Raw genomic sequence first — 8,350 nt, forward strand, 5'->3', positions numbered from 1 at the left:
CAATATTAAAATAGTTATAAAAATGATTATCTAAATAAATTCTCTAAAATTGATAATAACATTTCAATTAATTAATTTTTGTTGTAAATAGGCTTTATATTAAGTAGGAGTGTAGATGAACCGGATGAAATCGGATTTGTTTTAACTCAGACCTAATCCTAAATATACACTAGATCTATTTTTTAGACTCTAATTCGGTCCTATACCCGATGAAACCTAAATATTTTCGGACCAAAATTATACCGGGTTCAAACCGGGTAAAAATCGGGCCTTTAAAGCGTTAACAATAATTTATAAAGAAACTTATTTATAAAAAAACTTATTTATGATGCACTTATTTATAAAGAAAAAACTTGTTATCGAGAAGTTGATATCCATATTTGATCTTGAATTTGTCCATAAATTCTAATTTGATGCTTCTTTGATCTATTTTCTAATTCAACAAGTGTAATTAAAAATAAAACAATAAGCTTATTATTAATATAACATAGTATTGGAATTAATTTAAAATATATATACCTTTTTTAGTTTCCTTAAAGTGCACATGGATCGGATAAAACCAGATTTGATTTGCCTTAACCCAAATCTGACCCTAAATAATGATCGGGTCAATTTTTGAGACCCAAATCCGACCCTAAACCCGATAAAATCACACCAAATTAGCTTCGAAAATATTCGAGACCGAGTCAAACCGAGCTATGTACACCCCTAATATTAAGTGCAATATGTCTAAATTTAAAAGTTGCATCCTTTCTTATTTGTTAACTATATTGGTTCTTAGTTAAAATATGCATTTTTATTTTAAGATATTGTAAAAAAATTTATAATTTTATAAAAAAAATTACTTGCTTATATATTTACTACTATTATATATTAGTAGCGTATGAAAGAGGGAGGAGAAAAATTTAATATAAAGAGAGAAAGAGAGAGAATTGCTTTTTTTATTTTTGTTGTGTGTGAATTGCATCTGACGATACCTTCTTTTTATACATGTAAAGTGTCTTCATTTTCAACCTTCATTTATTGGATTTTGTCTTGTAAAGTGATTCCTTCAGTATTGAGAAAGATAGCCACCCAAGACATACGTGGTCATCCATCTTTATCACAACACTTCCCCTTGAATAACCATTTAGAATTATGCCTCGTTAAAACCTTATTAAAGAAAAACCCAATGGGAAAAAACTTTAGCGAAGGAAAAAGAGTACATTATCCTTTGTGATGGGGACTGCCTCATTAAAAACCTTGTCAAGAAAAATCCAATGAGAAAAAAACCTGACCAAGGAAAAAAGAGTACAGTCTCCCTCTCTTGTCAACATCATTTAATGTCTCGAAATCAGCGCATCCCAATCTCATGTACCAATCTCTCAAACGAGGATTTTCGGAGTGACTTTATGAATAAATCTGCCAGATTGTCACTTGAGCGGATCTGTTTGACATCAATTGTCCCTTGATTTTGAAGATCATAAGTGAAGAAGAATTTGGGAGAAATATGCTTTGTTCTATCGCCTTTAATATATCCGCATTTAAGTTGAGCAATGCATGCTGTATTATCTTCAAACAGGACAGTTGGAGCTATCTTATGATCAATCAGTCCACATGATGACAGAATATATTGGATCAAACTTCTGAGCCAAAAACACTCGCGACTTGCTTCATGAATCGCTAGTATTTCGGCATGATTAGAGGATGTTGCAGCAATCGTCTGTTTCGTGGACCTCCATGATATAGCTATTCCACCATATGTAAACAGGTATCCTGTTTGAGATCTCCCTTTATGTAGATCAGACAAGTATCCAGCATCTGCATAACCAATTAGTTGTGACTTGGATCCATAGGGATCAAAAATCCCATATCAACCGTTCCATGAAGATATCAAATTGTTTGATTTAATTCCAATGTCTTTTGGTTGGAGAGGAACTATATCTTGCTAGTAAATTCACAGCAAATGATATATCGGGTCTTGTATTATTAGCAAGATATATTAGCGCTCTAATGGCACTGAGATATGGTACTTCAAGATCAAGGATATCTTTATTTTCTTCTTTAGGATGGAATTGATCGTTTCCACATCCAAAGACCTTATGATCATTGGGGTACTCAATGGGTGTGACTTATCCATATAAAATCTTTTTAAAATCTTTTCTGTGTATGTTGTTTGATGAATAAAGATCCTATTTTTTGTATGTTTGTTGAGTTAAGAAATTAACTAAATTAATTTGATGATGATAAACATTATTGGGCAAATTAACCAATTATCTTTTAATTGAATTTGATTAAGTGTAGCAGGCCAAAGAAAAACAAAGCAGCAATCCAATTGAATGGAATATAAAAACAAGGTTGGTGGGCTACAAAACAATAACAGCCCAAATGAATCAAAGCAATGAAATCAGAGGGGCCAAAGAAATCAAACGGGCTGCATGAATCATAATCAACCCAAGCCCGATTTTCTCTCTCAAGCAAATTCCTCCAAATTGCTTTCACCAAAAGCAATGTTCACCTTTTTCCTATTCGGTCAGAACTCAGAGAAAGAGAGAGAAAGCTTAGTCTCTAAGCTGTTCACCAAAGAAGAAAGAAAGAGAATGATTAAGCAAGAAAAGCATAAGTCTAATCACCCATTTCAAACCACATCAAGCTAAGGCAGAGGTCAAAGGTAACATATTTTCTCTTGCATGCATCGTGCTTTCTTCTCCTCTTCTTCAACTCTCTGCCAGTCCAAATTGGGATACATGGAAAAGATGACCTCTGATCAATACTGCTGTGAATCTATGGTTAAATGTGTGTCTTGGGGACCAAATAGTATTTCAATGGTTCAGATCTGGTTTACCATTGGAAGACTGTTTCTCTTTGCTTCCTTGAGGCTTTCAGTCAAGCAAGAGAAAGTCAGATTAAAACTTCCAATTTGAGGATTAACTGGAAAATGTGATGTGGTGAGTTGGTGAAGCACACAGCTCGAGGATTGACCTAGGAGAAAGCAACTCAACAACATGCAAGGAGATACAAAAGAAGTTGGTTCATCATTCAGAATCTAAGGAGAGATAACCAGTGTTTTGAGGTTTTGTGTTCTGAGAAAAGTTCTCTGAAGAGGTTCATCAACTTGGACTGTGCTTCCTAGTCAAAGGAGCATTCCGCCAGAATGAAGAACTAAATCAGAGGCAAGCAAATCTGGTTCATCACATAGCACAGAGGCTGTTGAAGCATCAATCTCCTTCATATTTTACAGAATGTAATTTTCTTTTTAATGTTTATCTTTCTGTAATTTCTTGAGGTAAAAGGCAGAATGAGAAAGCTCAAGTAAAATCCTAAGAGTGAAAAGAGGTAGAGTGATACACTTGAGTGAAAAGTCTAGAGTGATTTCAGATTTCTTTAGGTTGATTCTGTATCTTGTATCTTGTACCAGTGATGTATCCCTTTCTTAGTTGGGTTAGCACTAAGAGTGAAGAGTTAGGTATTAGCATAACCAAGTTAAGTTAGGTTAGAACTTGAGTGTGAAAGGATTGTGTCAATCCTGTGGAATTGGTGTATGTAATACTTTAACTATAGTGGAAATTCCACCACTATTGCAGTGGAGACTGGATTTAGGTTGTATTGCACAAGGCAACCGAACTAGGATATATGATGATGTCAACTTCTCTCTTCCCTGCTCTGTTCTATTTTCTGATATTCATGAGACAAAATGAAATTGTCTCATAAATTTTTTGCTGCTGAGTTCAAACAGATTCAGATTGAAAGTTTGTTTTAAAGGGTTATTTAATTAAAGTAAAAGAAGTTCATAGATTCAATCTCCCTCTTCTCTAAGCCTTCTACAACCTTCAATTGGTATCGAGAGCCAAGTCTCAAGAATCAAGCTTTGCCACTTGGAGCAAAGGTCTAATGGCGAACAACTTGGGCACAACCACAGTTGCCTATACTCTAACTGAAGGCCAGTCAAACAACAGGCCTCCCTTCTTCAACGGGAAGAACTATGCCTACTGGAAAGAGAGGATGAGGATGTTCATTCAATTTATTAATTACAACATCTGGAAGATTGTTGTCAGCGGTCCCAAGATTCTAACAAAAACAAGTGCTGATGGAGTGGTGACTCCAAAAGAAGAAGCTGAGTGAAATGATGACGACAAGAAGAAAATGGAGCTGAATGCTAAAGCCATCAACCTTCTTCACTGTGCAATCAGTTTTGAAGAGTATCGAAAAGTGTCTAGATGCAAGACAGCCAAAGAAATCTAGGAGAAACTCCAGGTTACACACGAAGGCACTAAACAAGTCAAAGAAACGAGGGTTGGTATGCTGCGAAAAGAGTACGAGATGTTTAATATGAAGGATGGAGAAAGCATTGATGAAGTGTTTGGGAGATTCTCAATCATAATCAACAACCTTGATGCTATGGGTACAACCTACTCAGAACAAACCCTAGTGAGAAAACTCCTTAGAAGCCTCACAAAAGAATGGGAAACCATTGTCACTGTCCTAGCCAAGAGCAATAACCTAAGCCCTATAACCTATGATGAGTTAAGAGGAAAACTCCTTGTCTATGAAGCCACACAGACAAACCCGGACTCAAAGAAAAAGGAAATAGCCCTCAAGTCAAAAATAGAATCAAAAGAGAGTGAGTCTAGTGATGGTATTTCAGATGATGAACTTGTGTTTTTTGTTAGGAGATTTAGAAGGATAATGAAGAACAAAGGCAAATACAAGGGTTCAAGCTTAAAGGATTACAAGAAGGACTTGAGTAAGGTGACTTGTCATCATTGCAAGGAGGCTGGATATTTTAAGCTCAACTATCCGAAGTTCAAGAAGGAGGACAAAGGGAAGAAAGAAAAGAAAAGAGTGCTCATGGCATCTTGGGAGGATATTGAGAATGATTCGAATGAGGAAGAAGACTCAGAAGGTGAAGACAAAATCTGCTTCATGGCTGGTAATGATAATCTTGATGAGGTAAATTATTATGACTTGTCCATAGATGATTTACATGCTATATTTGATTATCTTACACTGAATTCCTCAAAACTGTTGGAAAAATACACTAAATGCAAATCTGAAAAAGAAATGTTGAAAGCTGAAAATGATTTTTTGAGAGAAAAGGTAAAGGAAACTGAATGTGCTTTAGATATTATTGAAGAAAACACATTTCTAAAATCTGAACTTGAAAAACTAAAAGGAAAGCACATTGTGGATCCTTCTCAAGAGCTTATTGCTAAAAATGAAAGACTAAATGAGATGATTAAAAGATTGAATGGTGATTTAGCAAAATTTGCTCAAAGTTCTAGCAACTTGGACAAATTACTTGCAAGTCAAAGACCATTGTTTGAAAAATCTGGTTTGGCTTATGTAACCAAAGAAAGTACAGTTTTTAATGATTCCTCTATGAAATTTGTGGATTCTTCATCAAAAACTAAATTTACATCCAACAAATCTGGTATTGGATATGTTCCCACACATGAGGAGAAATTTGATGAAGTTTACACCAGTGAAAATGAGTCATCACCAAGAACCGACCTACATCAAATAGGTCAGGTCTGGGATACATTTCGAATAATGAGGTTGCTTTCAAAAAATCACCATTTTACAACAAAACCTCACATTCGAAAAGTCCAAAAGCTTTCAAAAATTCTGGTTGAAATGCTTTTGCAAAGAGGAACAATTATAACAAAAACCAGTTTGTCAAAAGAAATGCACCTCTTCCAAAAACCAAAAAATTTCGGTCCTTTAATCATTTTCAGCATAATAACTCACATCGATTTCAGCAATATGCGTAAGAAAATCATTGTTTTAACTGTAAAAAATTTGGTCACTCATATTCACAATGCTTCATTGAAAAAAGAATTGTAGGAAACCAAATTTACAATGTTATTTGTGATTTCAATGCACTTGGGTAACCAAGATGGATTAACTTCAAAGGATCCAAATTAATTTGGATACCTAAGGTTACTTGAAGTTTTTATTGCAGATTTGCCTAGCATCCAAGGACAAAAGGGATATGTGGTACTTGAATAGTGGATGCTCAAGGCACATGACTAGAATGTCAACTTTCTTCATCAAACTAAACCAGTATGATGGAGATTTTGTGACCTTTGGAGATGATGGAAAAGGTAAAATAGTTGCTGTTGGAAAAGTAGTTAATAATCATTCTACCTTCATTGATGGAAAAATTCTGTGATACTGAAGAAAGATCCCTCAACACATGCTAAAGCTTAAAGGCTCAACCCGCTTACTGTATGGGCCGATAATTTATTTAACCTCCTTCTGCTTCAAAGGTAGGAAAAGCAGCCTCTAGCGGCAAAGAGAACAACCAAGTTCCCCAGCTTACTCCGTTAAGGAAGACAAAGTCCCCTTAACGACAGAAAACCGGAGTTCGATCCGTTCATTCTGTCTTCAGGGCATACTTAAGTATAAAGAAAGAAGAAAGGAGGGAAGCTCATTCCGGCGGGTACTCCAAGTCCCTTAACTTATTCGTGGAACAGAGGAAGATAGTTGTGTCAAAAGATGAAGGAAAACGCGTATCCCTCAAGAATGATGGCTTGGCCTGAACCGTTGCATTTGGTGCTGGCAACTGCAGCACTGGGGGTGTTGCTTTTCAGAAATTGTCTCAACTTGATAGATGTCTAGACAATCATTAAGAAAGGCTAATTAATTAAGTTTACAAAAGTAAATTTTTTTGGAATGTAATATTTGTTTTTTGGTGGAGTTGTGTTATTGGTCCGCTTGGCCTTGGAAGTTGGATTTTTGGTGGGTTGTGGGAAGTGACAAAAACCCCATGGATATAATCATGGGGAGTTAATACTCAAAATGATCCCCGAAATTTGACTACCGATTTAATCTGATCCTCTAATTTTTAATTGATCCAATTTATACTCTGAAATTTTAAGGCGTGGCTCAGATTGGCCCTTCCGTCTAACTCCGTCACCTGAATGATGATATGGCACCCAAACCTCACCACATGTCTCTCATTCTTCCTTTTACCATCGCCATCACCACTTCCCTTCTACCAACACCCTCCCTCCCCCAACAAACAATAACATTCACAACCCACACATTTCCACCGCCATTTATAAAGGACCTTTCTATTATTTGATCCTTCTCTTTCTCACCATTACTATCACCATATTTTCTCTAATAACGTCTTTCCTCCCCGGCAAACAACATTAACAATCACTAATATTAACAAATTAAAGAGAAATAGAAATAGAAAAAAAAAAACACAACACTACACTTTAGATCCCTCTTAATAGGAACACAAAGATGGGTGCAATGGGTGAGAGTGTTTCGAATTTGGGGCAATGGATGGTGTGACCTTGTGATTGATGGTAACATTGAGAATGCATTATTCAACATGTATGCTAAGTGTGGTTATATGAAAATGGGGTTCAAGATTTTCAACATAAGGATGTTATTTCTTGGGGTGCCGTTATTTGCGGCATGGCGATGAATGGTTACGGTAAGCAAGCATTGCATCTCTTTTCACAAATGGTGGTTAGTTTATGGTGTTGCCTCTAACGATGTCACATTCATTGGTTTGCTGTCTGCTTACAGTCATGAAGGAATAATGAGTATAGGTGTTATGCTCTTCAAAGTTATGGCGGTGGAAATGTGTGGGTGTTGGTGGGTTGTGAATATTGTTGTTTGTTGGGGAAGAGAGAGTGTTGGTAGAAGGGAGGTGGTGATGGCGATGGTAAGAGGAAGAAGGAGAGACATGTGGTGAGGTTTGGGTGCCACATCATCACTCCAGTTATGGAGTTGAACGAAATGGTCAATTTGAGCTACGCTTTAAATTTTCAGGGTATAAATTGGGTCAATTAAAAATTAGAGGGTCAAATTGAGTCTGTAGTCAAATTTCAGGAGTCATTTTGAGTATGAACTCAATCATGGGCTCCGCAAAATATATGAAGGTTACATTACCCTAACAAAACTAATGGGCCTTAGTAGGAAAAAATAATGGGATTGAAATTCTTATGTGAAATAATTAAGTTTCAAGTAATTTATTAATAATTATAAACACTAATTATGTGTATACTTAATTAATAATTTATATTATTATTTTAAACGAAATTATAGTTAATAAAATTTATTTACGTAATAAAGTTAAGTTAAATATTTTTGTAAACGGATGACAGTTGAACTTTATCAGTAGAAACTGATGCAAGTGGAATCATTATGCTAATACGTTTTTCGCAAAGATGCTATTTGTGCAGCTACATTATCCTGATTACTGATGAACGGATTTTTGATGGTATAGAATTTCACAAATGAATTCTTGTTGCAAGTATAGTTTCTAAACCAATCACTAATCCTTTCATACAAAAAGTTGTTTGTCACTAAAACAAACCCCTAAAATTAATAACCGAAGTATTCAAACCTC

The sequence above is a fragment of the Arachis ipaensis genome, chromosome B07 (assembly GCF_000816755.2).
Source record: "Arachis ipaensis cultivar K30076 chromosome B07, Araip1.1, whole genome shotgun sequence".
Lineage (NCBI taxonomy): Eukaryota > Viridiplantae > Streptophyta > Magnoliopsida > Fabales > Fabaceae > Arachis > Arachis ipaensis.